This window comes from Corvus hawaiiensis, chromosome 4 (assembly GCF_020740725.1).
Source record: "Corvus hawaiiensis isolate bCorHaw1 chromosome 4, bCorHaw1.pri.cur, whole genome shotgun sequence".
In the NCBI taxonomy this organism is placed as follows: domain Eukaryota; kingdom Metazoa; phylum Chordata; class Aves; order Passeriformes; family Corvidae; genus Corvus; species Corvus hawaiiensis.
Window position 1 is genome coordinate 17,552,702 of NC_063216.1, and position 15,499 is coordinate 17,568,200.

At 41.6% G+C, this 15,499-nt stretch overlaps 1 protein-coding gene across 6 annotated transcripts in view; it reads left to right on the forward strand.

The window, feature by feature from the left end:
• The first annotated feature begins 1,832 nt into the window (after nucleotides 1-1,832).
• PACSIN2 (protein kinase C and casein kinase substrate in neurons 2) overlaps nucleotides 1,833-15,499 on the forward strand; it is a 53,914-nt gene continuing 40,247 nt past the window's right edge. For 3 of the 6 annotated variants that reach the window (XM_048300848.1, XM_048300853.1, XM_048300854.1), the window contains exon 1: nucleotides 1,833-1,960. The gene's annotated coding sequence lies outside the window, so the exon portion shown is untranslated. Of the gene's footprint in view, nucleotides 1,961-2,313; nucleotides 2,455-15,499 lie in introns of those variants that run through there. The other 3 variants (XM_048300855.1, XM_048300856.1, XM_048300849.1) reach the window with 2 other exon arrangements.

Sequence of the window (15,499 nt, forward strand, 5' to 3'; positions counted from 1 at the left end):
GCAGTAGCATAGATGCAATCAGCACTGGGTTTGGGGCACAAGGTGGTTGTATTCAATGAACTCTGTGTGAAACAGTTGGGGATTTTGTGTGTCAGTCTAGCCCAGGCTGCAGGTTCTGTCCTCTGCTAAACTGGAATTCCCTTTCATCGCAGTATGAACTCTGTTCTACCGGGGAGTGCTATGATTTATGCTGAATTCCTGTTCTGTTTCTTCCATCTTTGAACAAGTTTGAGCATTATTTGACCAAACAAAGAGATGAATGACTGTTTTGATGTTAGATTGAAAAAAGTCTTAAGTGTTCTGGCACGGAGAATTTCCAGCTTCAACAATGCTCCAGGCAAAACGGAAGCTTAATTCCTTACAGAAAGTGCTGTATTTATGATTCTATATGTCCCTTGTAGTGTTCTGTAAAGAAAGCTTGATCTCTCATTTAATGAGAGAGAGTGTAGAAAACTAAAGTGCAGCTCTGGTCAGAAGTGTAAGAAACAAATTTACAAGATTTCTCCTCTCAAACATGTACTGTTAACTTTCAACACAGGAGAGTGAAGAAAAGGAGAGTAGGGAAGGGAGAAATCACTTTTAATCTCAGGAAGTTTACCAACCTGACCAAATTTCATAGTACTGTTAATAGCAGTTAGTTCAAATCTGTTTGTCAAGGACATTCAGAAGATAAATTTTATGTCAGTGCTATGGTCTTAAAATCCTACTGAACTAATCTAAGTGAATCTAAGTTAATGAGTCACAGACTGAGTGAAGGAGTACAGGAAGACTTGGCGTCTATCTGATTGTATGCGGACTTGCATAAGAAACATGGCCAAGAGGAAAGTACTCTTAGGACTGTTTTGCAGCCCTACGCAGTGATCCAGAGCTCTTGCTGTCCTCAAACCAGGCTGTCCCAGGGGACAGCGCTGGAAGCACAGCAATGATGAGAAGGGCAGATGGGAGGGAAATGCAGAAACTAGTGGCAGAGAAAGCAAACGCTGAGGGGACGAAAGAAGGTCACCGTCGTGGCTGCTGCTTGGAACTTGAAATGGTCCTCTGTCTAAAACAAATAGATCCGAAAGATAGGCGAAGGCGGGAGTACCAGTTCTGATACTGGGCGAGAACGGCGTAGCTCCGCGGACAGCGGTGTAGCCAAACCAGCAGTGCCGGGTCAGAGGTGGCCCTGTCCTTGAGCCCGTGCCCGGGGCAGCTGCGCGCCCAGCGCAGCCCAGCGCAGCCCGAGCGGGCGCTCCCGGTGCCGGCGGAGCGCACCGCGCTGTGCGGAGCGGCTTCGGCGCCTGCACCGCTGCCGGGCGCGGAAAAGTCCCCGACGCTTCCCGGGATCTGTCAACTTGCTCACGTTTCGCTTCGGGGAAACAACATCTGCTTATTCACGGTGCCCCGCAGTGGAAACGGGACACGGACGCCGTGTTAGACCCGCCGCGCCCTGCCACGTTCCGCAGTGCTCCTGTCACGGTTTCCTACACCAGTATACCTGGCTCACGCTGCGGCCGGGCAGCCGCTGCCCACGCGGTGGCCGGAGCCCCCGGGCTGAGCTCGGGCCGAGGCCGGGGGTGGTCGGAACCCCCCGAGCGGAGCCCGAGCCGGGGGCGGTCGGGGCTCCGGGGGTGACCCCGGGCCGGGGGGGCGGGGCCGCGCGGCTCCAGCTGTCCCCGACGGCCGCCGAGGAGCGCGCTCCGGCCGCGGGCGCGCGCACCACCCCTCACCGCCCCCGACTAGGAAGCGGCGTTGATTGGCAGCCACGGGGAGCCAATAGGCGGTGGGGGGCGGGAGCTTGCCCGCGCTCTCAGCCAATGGGCAGGCGGCTGGGCGGGCGCCAGGGGGCGGGCGGGGGCGGTGGCCGCAGTGGCGGCGCTGAGCGGAGCGCAGGGGTCCGGTCGGTTCCGCCGCGCTCTCGCCGTCTCGTCACCCCGCACCCCCGCCGGGCACGGGCGACAGGCAGGTCCCGGCGCCGCAGGTGAGGGCTGCGCCGCGCTCCGGGGCCCTGCCTTCGGGAGAGGCTCGAGCTGGAGGCCGGGTTGGGATCCCCGTCGGAGCCGTTGGGCAATGGCGGGCGGTGGGTCCGGGCGGGGGGAGCCGCTGGTGCCGCTGCCCATGCTGGGGCCGGGCCGGGCCGGGGGAACACCCCCAGGGACCCCGCTGGATGCGGGCCGCCCACCCCGCCGGCGCTCCGGGGCTGCCGCTGCGGCGGGCGCGGGGAAGGTGAAGCTCTCCTTGCACGGCGCCAGGGGAAGGGCAGGGCTGGGGCTTGCGAGGGATGACGACACTGGCTCGGTTCCTGTAGGAGGGGAGAGCTCCCTGCTCGGGGAAGTTTAGTGACCCACTCGGTCGGTGGTGGTGACCGCTTTGGTTTGGAGAGGGGAGGAAAAGAAGGCAAGGATGGACTCCTAAACTTGAGCAGCTGGGTTTTTCCTCCCAGCTTTGAAATCCCGGCGCCCCGGATGATGGCAGGTAACGATGCTGGTTTGGTGGGAGGAGGTGTTTCTACGGGGGCGAGTGAGGGTTTAAACTGCTCAGGGCCTCCTGAGTACCGGTTATGACCCAGCTCAGTCAAGCTTCTTGGTCTTGCCGTTGCTGCCTTCTGTCTTGACTTTCCCTTTTTTGGCCTGTGGAAAGAATCTCCTCATCTCCTAGACCGAAACTTCTGTGTGAGAGACAGACATCTCTTTATGTGCACTGAGGCTACCTGGTTAGGGAAGAGCAGGATGTGTACAGTGTCTGCCTGGCTTGCTGTATGTCTTTCTCAGCTGTCTCTGCTTGGAGTGACTCAGAAGCTGATAGATTCAGTCTTCTGAGCCGTCATCCTTTTGCCTGAGCAGTAAAGGAAGCCAGAAAGACACAAGTGGCATACGTTGTCCTTTGTAAACTGAACAGTTTGAAAACTAAATGCAGTCTCTCAGTTTTAAACGCTTGGATTACTTGATTAAAATCGTAGATTAGCTAGGATAATTTAAAACTAGTACACCACTGCTCACGTTTCCTGTACCTGTTTGTGTAAGTCTGATCATTTGACCCAGATTTGGGTAAGAAATGAGCCTTGGATATGCTATGCACTTTCGTTTCTGTTGTGCTCTACGACCTCCTGTTCAAAAGGCTGCCACGAGACTGTTTTCTCTTGCTATTGGGGAGTGGGTGAGGGATAACCTTCTGCTAATTTGGATTTAATGCCAGCATCTGATCAGCTCTTCTTTAAAGCCAAAAACCTTTCCCCTGCTTTTAAAAGTTAAAACAGTAGTAGTGCATTATTACAATAGCCATAGTGAAGGCTACGTTATGTAAGCAGCTGAGTTTTCATTCTGATTTTAGTGCAACAAAAGGATCATTCTCATCTGCGATGAGACAAGCACCACTTTGTTGCTTTCTTGGGCAGGGTGGGCACACATGACATTATGACTCTTATTTCTGCTTAAAGGTGAGCAGTAACTACAAGAGTTTGCCAGCTGTGTTTCAGATGGTCAAAACTTGTTAATTGCATTCTTTACTATTAAAGTTATTATTACCAAGGGCTGATGTGCTGGCTGTTTTATACCTGTACCTGCCTGAAATTATATTTTTTCAAACTTGCAATTTGCCTTCAAAGATAGTAGTTATATTCTGCCAATTATGACTGAATCAGCTGAAGCAGGAGCACATATTAGCGTAAGGAGCATGTCTGTTTAGCACAGTGCAGCATCATTTTGGAGATCCCTGATCTCTGATACACCACAGCTTCAGTGTGGTGAGCAGGAGAGGTGTGGAGGTGCCACCTTGCCGTGGCTGTTCTATGCTCAAGTGCTCCAAACTCCCTTTGGGAATGAGTTTACAAATCTGGATCAAATTTTTCTTTTTTATGCCTTTGAAATACCATCATAATAAAATGGCTTTTTGACTGTGGTCTAGATCGTTGTGATCTATGAATGCTTTTAAACAGTGCCTTCAGAAGATGCCTAGATGATATATTTATCTAGTGGGTAGATGTCTGCTTTCTTTCCTTTTGATGAGCCACTTGAATGTTGGTCTGAAAATCAGTGAATCTGTTATTTTTACCAGGTGACATGTTTGGATGATTTAGTGTCAGGCATGAGAAGTTTTGTTCCCCTGCTCTGTCTGTGGAGCATATGGGCACCTTTTCCAGCTCTACAGGTGAGTGAGCTACGTGCTTAAAGATGTCCATATGTCAGCTCTGTGCTTCCCTGTGTGTGGTTAAAATGAGCTTGAAGGTGACTGTGAGTTGAATGCCTATAAATGGAGGCCAAGAAGATGCTGTGCTTATTGCAGGAATTGGATGAAACGCTTAGCAGTGCTGCCAGTCAAAAGTTGCCTGTGCTTGTACAAATCTGTGTCGTAATACAAAGTAGCTAAAAGGTAGCTTTCTGTTTCTGAGTTGGTGCCTGCTTTTCTTAGCGTAGCAGTTCCTGGAAAAAGTGCATCTTGTCATACAATAAACCAGGAGAACAGTAGATGCAGATTGAAGATGGGTTTTGTTTAGGTGGGGTTTTTTGTTGGTGGTGGTTTTTCTTGTTGTTTTTGTTGTTGTTTTGGTTTTTAATATGTATTTTTAAACATCCATATAAAGTAATATATGAGTGCCTTTTTTGGTTCTTGGAATCTCTGCTTTTTTAAAAAAATACTAGGATTTAATGACTTTCTTGTTGCCTGGGACCTGGAATGAAGTATCTAATGCTTGAATTTAAGACTAGTCTGTGAGATGAACAACTTCTTTGTAACATGGGATTTAATTCAAGCTCCCCCAGAAATAATCCCCAGAACTTCAAGAGGTGACACTGTTCTTTTCAACTAAACTCAGTTACTGATTTTTGACTCAATGTAATGATGGCTTATTCCCAGGAGATGAAAAGAAAGAAGTAGGGAATAAAACAGTGAGGTAACTGTGCTGAGATAAACCAAGCTAAGTGTTCTGTGGTTGAATAGAATGCTGTATTTAGTATGAATGTTACCTGGCTGGTTGGCTCACTGGGGTTGAGAAGAATAACCTGGAGTTGACAGTAAAATAGCTGCTGTATTCTGGGGTTGGTTTGCAGTCTCCATAGTCCAATTTGTCACGAGACTTGAATGTTATTCCTTTATGTGTTATCCTTTAAGATGCTTTTCTTAGGGGAGGGGAATAATCCAAATTTCTCTAATAATGTTGGTCTAGAATCTGCCTTGATGAGTGCTCCTTGGAGTGTGAGGGATTCTGCTTGAGCCGCTGGTGCACTTGCTTAGAGTCCTGTGGATCTTGGTGGACAGGATGTGTCAATATTTGAGGAAGTTCCCAGCCCTAATTAGTAAATAGGGGTAGAACTAACATGGCTATTGTAACACTGCACAGTAATCAGCTCCAAGGCAAAAAGAAAATGTCTCTTGGGCTTTAAGTAAGGTGGTTTGCTTCAAATTCTTAGAATATGCAAATATTTTAAAACTGTTCTGGCTTACACAAGGTATTGTAAATATTTTGGTAGTATTGGAAACCTGTATATTGAACTGTTTGGCTCTGGGCTAGTGCATATTGTTAACTCTTTTTGCTTGTGTAGGACTCTTCTTTAAGAACTAATTCCAAGGCATCTGTAGACCAAAATTTTTAAACAACCTTCTGTGCCTTTTATCACATACCCTAGAGCAGTGAACGACAAGCCAGACTACAGTATAACAGCAGAAATGGTGAGAATGAGAACTCTGTACGGTATTATGAAGTATTTCTTTGAAAGAGTTTTACTGAAACCAAAAAGGCTGGATTTTATGTAATCTTTTGACATAAACTTGTAACATAAATGGGCACCACTCAGACTTTAAGTGACACTGTGAACTCAGAGGAGTTCACAAGTATGTTCTAAGTATCTTCTTCTGCCTGTTGTGATTAATATCCTGATGTACTTGCAAGCTCTTAGCTTTTGATATAAAGTAATAAGTTGTTTGTGACTACTAAAACTGGCTGACCTTGGTGTTACTCTACTGTTCATTATGAAGTCTCTTGTTACAGAAGTGTGATATTCTTTCTGCTTTATTTTGTTGTGTCTTTGTGCATGAGTAGCACAAATAGGGCTCAAATCTGACTTTCATGTATGATGGTGCATTAATCTCTCCCACATACCAGGTGAATGTACTGCTACCTAGTGATTGTAGCAACAAAATGTTGTTGACTGGGCTCTGAAAAGACTAGCAGAGTTTTTTGTACCTGGCATCTCACAGCCAGGGTTTTGGGTTACAAAACCAACTTGCACAGAACTTCTTACGTGGCATAGTAATAGTAGCTGAATATTGAAATAAGATTTTTTTTGTTGTTGTTCTCAATAGCAGATGCACAGCCACACTTGATTAATTTAAAAATAATATGACAAAGAATATAATGAGCTGAGTTTTTTTTCTAATTTCTGACTTAATAGGTTAAATAAAAAGTGCAGGGTGAATATGCTTAATGTGCCCTTTTTTAAAGGGGTAATGTGAAGTACAGATTTCAATAAATAATCTGCCATGAGTCACAGCACAGGACAAACGGGACGTGGTTTTGGTTTGCCCTACGTCTCTCATCCTCTCCCTTAACTGAGACTTTCTTAGCAATTTGACAGATACCTACCTCCCTGCTGAGTGGAACAATGCTGCTTTCTTTTTGGGAGAACTGATAAATGGGTAATAAACAGGTATAGATCTGTTAAATGAACTCTATGTATTTAATGGAACCACGTGCATACATCATCAACTTGTAGGCATGCTTACTTCCACAGTCTTTGAATAATATTCTTAAAAACATTTCTTCCAAAGTCTTCAGGTTCTCTCTGTCCCTTAGTAGTTAGAGATAAAAGCTTCAAAACTCTAATTTTTTCATTTACCTGTAATAATCTAACCACTCAAAGTCATCTGATATCTCGTCAACATAGAATTGTGCTTAACTTGTAGGAGCTGCTGAACAGCTTGCTTTAAGCTCTAGAGGGAATTCATCTGAAGGACATTGTTCTTAAATTCTTGCTGTGTTGAATGAGGTTATGGTTCCATTCCAAAATGTGAACATGCTGTTTTACACAGGAGAAACTGGGTAACCATTTCATTTACACAACTTTTCTTTAGTTTTTGTGTGTTAGAGAGCTTCATATAAAGAATGCTGTCGGTGTAGTGTCATTCAGATACAGAGAGAAATAAATTGAGTGGCTAGCTCTTCCTCTTTTGGGCAATTAAATTCTTGGAAACTATTACACCCACACCTGGGAGTATTGCCATCTCACTGTCTGTTATTTTAGGGCTCTGAGAGTTGACGTTTTTGTCATTTTTGAAAGCTTGTGCAACTGAAAGTGGTAACAGCCAGCACATATGGATAAAGTATAATCAACCAATAATGTTTGATTCATAGTGCCACTTCCCAAAGCACACTTCCATGCTGTCTTAAGCAGAGTCCTAAATGGAAAGTTAAGTGAAAAAAAGTTGTATTTTGTTACTGTGTCATTGATGGCCTATGGTGAGATGGCCGTGGTTGGATGCCAGGTGCCCACCAAGCAACTCTGTCACTCTCCTCATCTGGACAGGGCAGAGAAACTGTAACAAAAGACTCACAAGTTGAGATAAGGACAGGGAGAGTTCACACCCCAGTTATGATCATGGGCAAAACATACTCAATTCAGGGAAATTAATTTAACTTACTGCCAATCAAATCAGAGTAGGGTAGTGAGAAATAAACCCAAATCTTAAAACTCTTTTGACCAATCCTTCCTTTTTTCACAGGCTCAACTTCACTCCTGATTTTTCTGCCTGAGTGGCACTGGGTGACAGGGAATGGGGATTGCAGTCAGTTCCTCATACATTTATCTCAGCTGCTCTTTGCTCTTCACACTCTTTATCTGCTCCATCATGGGGTGCCTTCCATAGGAGATGGCTCTCCACAAACTTCTCCAACATGAGTCCTTCTCTCAGGCTGCAGTTCTTCACAAACTGTTCCAGTGTGGGTCCTTTCCAGGGGGTCAGTCCTTCAGGAACAGCCTGCTCCAGTGTGGGTCCCCCACAGGATCACAAGTCCTGCCAGCAAACCTGTTTCAGCCTGAGCTCCTCTCTCCATGGGGTCACAGGTCCTGCCAGGAGCCTGCTCCAGCCTGGGGTTCCCATGGGGTCACAGTCTCCCTTGGGCTTTAATGGCTGCACTGCGGGGTCCTCCATGGGCTGCAAATTTGGCTGTATCCTCAGGAGCATGTGTTGGAGATGGCTTTAATGAATAGGCAGTTTTGGTATGTGGATCATGCATTAGCATTCTGTAGACATTTCAAGATATTATCATTTGATTAAAGAGATTTTAATTGCTGCGGCTCTTAAAATCTTTAAGTAGGTTGATTATCCAGGTGCTAATAGCATGCAGAAGAAATGCAAAAGGATGATTAATAGATTTTAATCCAGGAAAGAACCATTTGTAATCATGTGATCTTTTCTGAAAAAGACCATCCGTAGGACTTGTGTGAATGAATCCCTGTTGGAATTTGATACAACCACAAGGAAAACTTCCTATTTAGAAAAAAAGGATGTATAGTCTACCACAACCCTATTAGGTGCCCAGTTAGCTAATTAGTCCTGCTGTCTCTAACAGGGTAATCTCTCTGATGTATAGTCAGACAATATACACTTCTAGCTGCCTACCTAACAGCACTTTATTTATATCCTGTGATTCATTGAGCACGTTCAACTGAGCATTCTGCTCCATTTCAGAATTCCTCAAACGTGATGCTTAAAATATTCATATTTATGAGATAGGGAGATTAAACTTTGTCTTGGTACAGTCCAATGCAATTTGCAAATTAGGATCTTTAGGTTATGCTCATTTCAGCAAACAGTCCAGATAGGTTTGTTAGCACTGGTTTTGGTCTTATTTACTATTTCCTCAGGCTTTTGTGAAGATTGTCTGGGCAGTAGATCAGTCATGATTCCTGATCTGTTCCCAGGTCACCAGTAATAATGGTAAAGAGCTTAGCAGTAGCTTGGTGAACACATCCAGTTTTGTAATATTTCTTGACTCTGTCTTTTCAGGGCTTAAAATAAACATAACATCAGACTGAGCTTGTGCTATTCTGCATCTTGATCAGAATACCTTGTGAAAGCAAGGTCAGGGCTGTGTTGAGACTTAAGTCCTCAGCATAGTCACCATCACTCAGGATGGTGTCCTCATAAAAAGAAGGTGATGCTAAGAATTTGGTTGTATTGTATTTTTCTTTTTACTATGTAATAATAATTATCAACTTGGTATGCTCAGATGGAATCTTACTTCTTCTATTTTTGACTTGTCCTGGTTCTGGCCAGGACAGGATTAAATTTTGCAGTAAAATTTAACTGGCAGGAGGGGCATGGCCAGGACCTGGAGGTTATTCTGTACCACCTCAGGTCACTTTCCAGGGATGGGGGAAAGGCTCCCTTCAGGAGCGTGAAGGAGGGATGCCTGGGCATTGTTAGGGTTTTTCTGCGTGCTGAGTGTGCTAGAGCATCCCAAATGATATTTTAAAATTCTTGAACAAAAGCTGGTTTGGGCTCCTAAGTCCTTTTAATTTCTAGTTTGAGGGCTAATAATCATATCACTCAAATAAGATTATTTGTCAGTATTCACAGATCTTCTGCCTCTGTCCTACATTAAAGTGAGTAATAGCATTGTTGCAAAGGTTGTTACAGTAAGGATAATAAAGGAGCTTTAAATATGATTGCAGTCTACCAATACAACTATTTCTGTGTTCATTCTGCTATCTTTTGTCATTTCTAGCTTTTGTTATATTTGTTACTGTGCACATCCCCTCTTTTCCACTTCACCTAGAGGTATTTCTGTAGGTTATGTGGTTTTCTTCAAATGTGGCTTTGGGGACAGCTATTAAAAAGTCTTGTGTGATTCCCTGTTATTCTTGGATGGTATATTACTATTAAAATAATACTGAAGTAATATTTTATCAGATCGCCAAAGCTGAGCTTCTCAGGACAGGTAGTCACTCCTAGTTCTGTCATCCATTCTCTTTTGAGGTATGGATGCATGGTGTTCCTTTGTGGTGAATGCAGTGTGCTGTTTGAGTTAGGACATTGTCACCTATGAATCCCATACAAATTTTGGAGTTGGGAAGGTGAAACATGGAACATACATGGATGGGACCAAAGGGCCCCACAATAATGTGGCATTCTCCTTCTCACAGCAGCTTGTTGCAGAAGGAGCTGTGTGTGCTGTGTTGTTTAGTGTGCATTAGTGGCCTCTGGTAGATACCACTTAGTGCTCATGTGGTGCAGAATGTCTGTGGAGGGTTAAATGTTCTTTAAAGTTGCTAATATTTCAAGTGAGCAATGAATATTATTGCAGAAGTGTCACCACTCGTTTCTTGACCAATCCTCTCTCCCTACGTAACCACGTACAAACGCTTCCGTTGTGTGACATGTACAGTGAAGTTTCAGTGTTATAAAATGAGCTTGATTTATGTTCCCAAAGGCAATAATATAATCTCTTACTTGTATGCCTACTGCTTACACATAAGCAATGAAAAGATCTTTTTGCCTTTCTTTCAGGGTGTCAGCCTTTTTCTGAAGGGTATCTTGTGTGTGGTCTTTGTACTTGCCTACTCTTTGTGTTAGCATAACATCTTGGTGCTTGTTAAACTGGCTCCAAAGTTTGTTGCTACTTCTACTCCAGTGATAAGTTACTTCAAAACAAGTGATAGTCTGTGTTGTGACTAAAACAGGAAATCATGTTTTTTTTGGTGGTGCTCAGCTATTTGTTCAGCTATGTGTTCCGTGGTGGTCGTGTTTATCTGGCTGTGCTGTGTCTGGGGTTGGTTCTCTGGTTCAGCAAGAAACCTTTTATTTTTGCAGAGTCATTTTCAGCTGGATAAAGCTTAGCACCTGACTTCCCAAACAGAATCGATGGCATAGGAATGGGTCAGGAGGGATGACTGGGGATGCGGCACAAACAAGATCAGCCACTGTCAGTGGAATGAATTTATGCCATAACAAAGCGATCAGACTATGTACTAAGCGATGTAGAACAGTGAATAATTTCTATAAAGTTGACCTGTAAAGTGAATGTTGAATGTAAACAAGTCTCTGTATAAGTGCTTTTATAATCAGATGTATGCCAAAGATGGTCGGGTGTAATAAAGTGAGGAAAATGGAATGGATATAAATGCAGCATCATTGTTTGCCCTGGCAGCTGAAGCTGTGCTACCTGAGCTGCTGAAATACAACTCAGAAAGATGTGACATCTTCACTCAGACTCTACCCTTACACTGTCCACAGTTAAGGGAATTGCAGATGAACTTTTCTTGATTTTTACCAATTTTAAATGCATGGATGAATACAAAATAAGTATTAAATGATATTAAATCAATAAATTTTAAGGTCAACTTGCTGGTGTTTTCTTGATTTTTTTTTTTTTTTTGCTTAAATATTTTGGAGTGGAAGTACCAGAAGACAATTGAAATACTTTTTCAAGTTAAACAAGTTCCAAGTAGAAAGGAGTCAAAAATCCTTGCCTTTTTACCTTCAAAATATTCACTTGTAAATAGTGTAGGTGTTGCTAAGGTTTAAAGCTGATATTTTATTCTTATGTAATGAAATACAGTATTTGTAGAAAAAAAAAGTGAATGCTAAATAATTGTTTTGAAGCTCCTAGCAGATGATTTAGATTAATCTGTTAGCACATTATTGTTAAACCAAGTTTTGAAGAAGTAGCTTTAAATTTCAATTCAATACTTAATTTCCAAAATTGATGCAATTTTGTGGAAAGAATCAAGTGTGTTTTTATAATGTTAGTATCTTCTTTCCTTTTTTTTTTTTTTTTTTTCTTTCTCCCAGGGTAAAATCTAGGTGTACAAAAAACCCATGCCATTGATGTAGTTTCCTAGACTGAAATAGAAAAACTGCTTGCCTACCTTATTGAAACCTCTTTGGGTTTGGCTTTTTGGGTGTTTGTTCTTTGTTCTTCTTGGTTTTGTGAGGGTTTTTTGTTCATTTGGTTTTTTTGTTTGGGTTTGGTTTTTTTCGGTTGATTGGTTGGTTGGTTTTGTGTTTTTTTAAGAATTATTAGAATTCAAGAAGTAGATTTAGTGAGACTCCTGTTACTTTTGTACTACAATACTGTCCAATCTACTTTATTGGCTATTCTCAGTAAACTACTATTCCAGCAGATTTTTTTTTTTTTAGCAGGTGCTTAGATTGGCTAGCAGAGAACATCTTAGAACAGTATTGCAGAACATTTTGTGGTTTTCTTTGTTTAATTGTTGTCTGCACTGGGAAAGGTGCCTGGGATATCATGAATGTCTTGTCTGTTCATTGAGCTAGGACCAAATTTATTATTTATGTTCATATGCACAAATTTGAGGAGATTAAAGGACAATCCATGTAGTTTTAAAGGATCTGTAGGTGAACCTTAAAATTTATTTGAAATGAGATTTGATCTTAAAATTGGTTTGAATTTGGCTAAGAAATCCTTTGTCCAAAGTAGCATATTAAGCAACTGCTTTTGCTTTGGCTTGTTGTATCCCTATATCAGAGAGCAACATGTGGGTTTAGTCTGTATCAAGTTACTGTATTTTTAGTACTTGGTTTAGCATAAACTATCATAGTTTCTGGTAGAATGTAAATCCTGTGAGTGGTATGGGTGTCATGAGTAAAATCTGTGCTGTGCAATGTTAATCATTGTCAGGTCAGTACCAAGCAGTTCCGTAACTGAAGAACACAGATAAAACCAAGTATCATACAGTGATTCTGAATTTATTTGGGGTTCTGCAAGATAACCTATAGGTTCTTTGCTTTAGACTTTGATCAGTCTGATAAAATATGATGTTGTTTCTCTTTCTACAGAGATCCACTCAGCTGGGGTTTTTTACTAGTCCTGTACAGAAACTAAAATTGTGATTGGAGATCTCTCCTTTATCCCTCCTCCCCTTTCTTGCCAAAGAGGCTGGATAGGAAGCACCTTCGTGTCTACTTGTTGTTAGGTATTGCAGAAACATTTTGTGTAATTAAGGAAAAGTAGTGCTAAATTTAGCATGTAATTAATGTGTTGTGAACAAAATTACTAGTTTTACAGTAATAATTTTAGCAGCTTTTATGCCACCTTATTGCATAGCAGGAAAGAGATGAACAGGTTTCGATGTTTTCAAGTACCTCTGAAGGTATTTTCATTGGGCACCCTTTATGGGTTTTATTTTTTGCACTTGCGGTATTTATTTCACGTATGGATTATTTCATACACATGGATCAAATACTACATTCTCTGAGTGAATATTGCTGTCCCAGTATAGTATCTTTTGATATGATTTGTCTGAGTTGTGAATGATGTAAGTATTTCAGGTTTGAAGTTTATAGTGTGTTTGGTTTTTTCAGTTTTCAGGGATATGTAAAGTATCTAATTTAGCTAGCATACTCACTGGAACACAATTTATTAGGTAGGAGAAATACCATCAAAATCTGTTGTACAAATTAGATCTTTAAAGCTGAAGGTTTTATAAACATGCTTCTCAAAATATATTTTGAATTTGCCAAGGAAAAATGTATCACACAAACTCTTCCATTTTTTTATTGCAATGAATAGTTAGAGAATGAAGTTATGTAATCTCATTTCAGAAAAAAAAGCTTCTATGAAAATCTTGTGAAACACTCTTTGTAATGCAATAGCAATTAACTTGTGCAGTGTTCAACCCTGCAAATGGGGAGAAATGAGCAATGTAGAACTTACAGCTCTTGTTAAATTGCTGTGTCAACTGTTGTTGCAATCCTCCAGGAATCTCTGCATTGCTTCCCAGAATGAATTAAATTTGAGCTACTTTCTCCAGTTATGCAGCTGAAGCGGCTCATGAGAATTATTGGAATGTGCAAAGAATAGCATATTGCACCTAAGCTTTTACGTTAGAATTTCTGTAGCTGTGAATACTGAAAGGGCTGCAGGAAGTCCAACTATATAAGCTTTAAAAGATGTTTTTATATCTTCTTTCACAGTTGTTTTTCTGTCCTAAGGGGAAAAAGAAATCATCATCTCAGGTGAAAGACAAGTACAAGTAGGGATTTGGCATATATGTGTCAAAATGAAAATGCAACAGCTTCAAGTTTTGTCTAAAGCTAGCCTGCTGAAACTTAAATATTCAAGCAAGAAGTTAGGTTTTTGAAAATTCATTTAGCAATCTGTTACTTGATTTCTTCTGGTTTTGTCTACAATTTAGAACTTCATGCAGAATTACTGGTTATCCGTGTTAAGCTGAATAAGCCTTACAGTAGTGACTTGCCTCCAAATCCTGAAATCATTGAATATATTCTGCAATATTACTGTTGAAATGTCCCAACTAGAGGACTGTAAAATGTGAGTTTAAATGTTTTTTAAATTTGGATAAGCTTGCAGTGCCTTTAACTTATAGGCAAAAGTGCTGGCTTTTTACTTGGATATATTGGATCCCTTGAGCCAGAAGCTTTTTGCATAGCTAAAAGAACCCTTTCTATATCATTGTGTCCCGATTACTTTGTATCAGTGACATTAGGAGGACCTTTTTTCAACCTATGTTGGCGCTGCCTTCCATTGACTTTCGCCTTTCCAAACACAAGGAAATGGACAGTGGTGATGCATTTTGATTGTCAATTGGAACCCTGGGGAGTTAGTAAAAGTAATTTCAATGTTAATTTTGCTAGGACTTAGTCACAGCTGTGAGCCAGTACTAAACCTGTTCGAATGGCCTTCTTTATTGCTGAACTATTTTTAGGTTGAAAAGGCTAACTTTAGAAACTTCTTTGGTGAACATTGCAGGGATACAGTTCACATATTCTCATACAAGCATCCAGGGAGAATTTTGAAAAAAACCTTAGGATTCTTCTGATATTACATAACATGCTGCAGTTCTAAATTGTTCCAGTTAGTACCAGGCATCATTATTGAGAGCCTCAGATGGAAGACCAACAGAAGATTTGTGTGGCAGCTACTATATCTTCTTTTACAAAAAGTTCTTGAAACTGAACTGCAGGTGGATGCTAGTTCTAACAAAATGTTGGCTAGACTGGTTTGGTGTCATTAAAATTCTTCAGTCTGTGTATCAATAAGACTAGACAAATATTTCTGAAAGAATAGCTGCCTTCCTTTGAAAGGAGTTTTAGGTACCAGTGGTAGAAATGCAAGTCTGAAGTAGTTTGGATTTAGAGCTTTATCTCATGCCAGTGGATGTTACAATAAAAATATGTTCAAATGATAAGGAACAGATTATACCAGGAGGTACCATGCCCAGGACAAAGACTAATTGTTGAACATGGGTATACCAAATGAATGTTTTTTCAAGCTTAGTTACTTGAGTACCTGCAATTTATGTCATGCAAAATGGACTATAGCAAAAAACCTGTGTCATTACATGGATTAAGTATAATGTCAACTTTGTGTTGTACCAATACCATGAAATTTTTCTTCAGGTATTAGAATTCTTAGTTAAAGGATTAGTGGATGGCTTTGGCTGCAAGATTCAACTGTGTAGCCTTGTACTTCAGCATAAGAAAAAAAGAAAAGTGGACTACAATTGTGTGTGTGCAGAAGGTAAAGAAGCCAATGAAATGT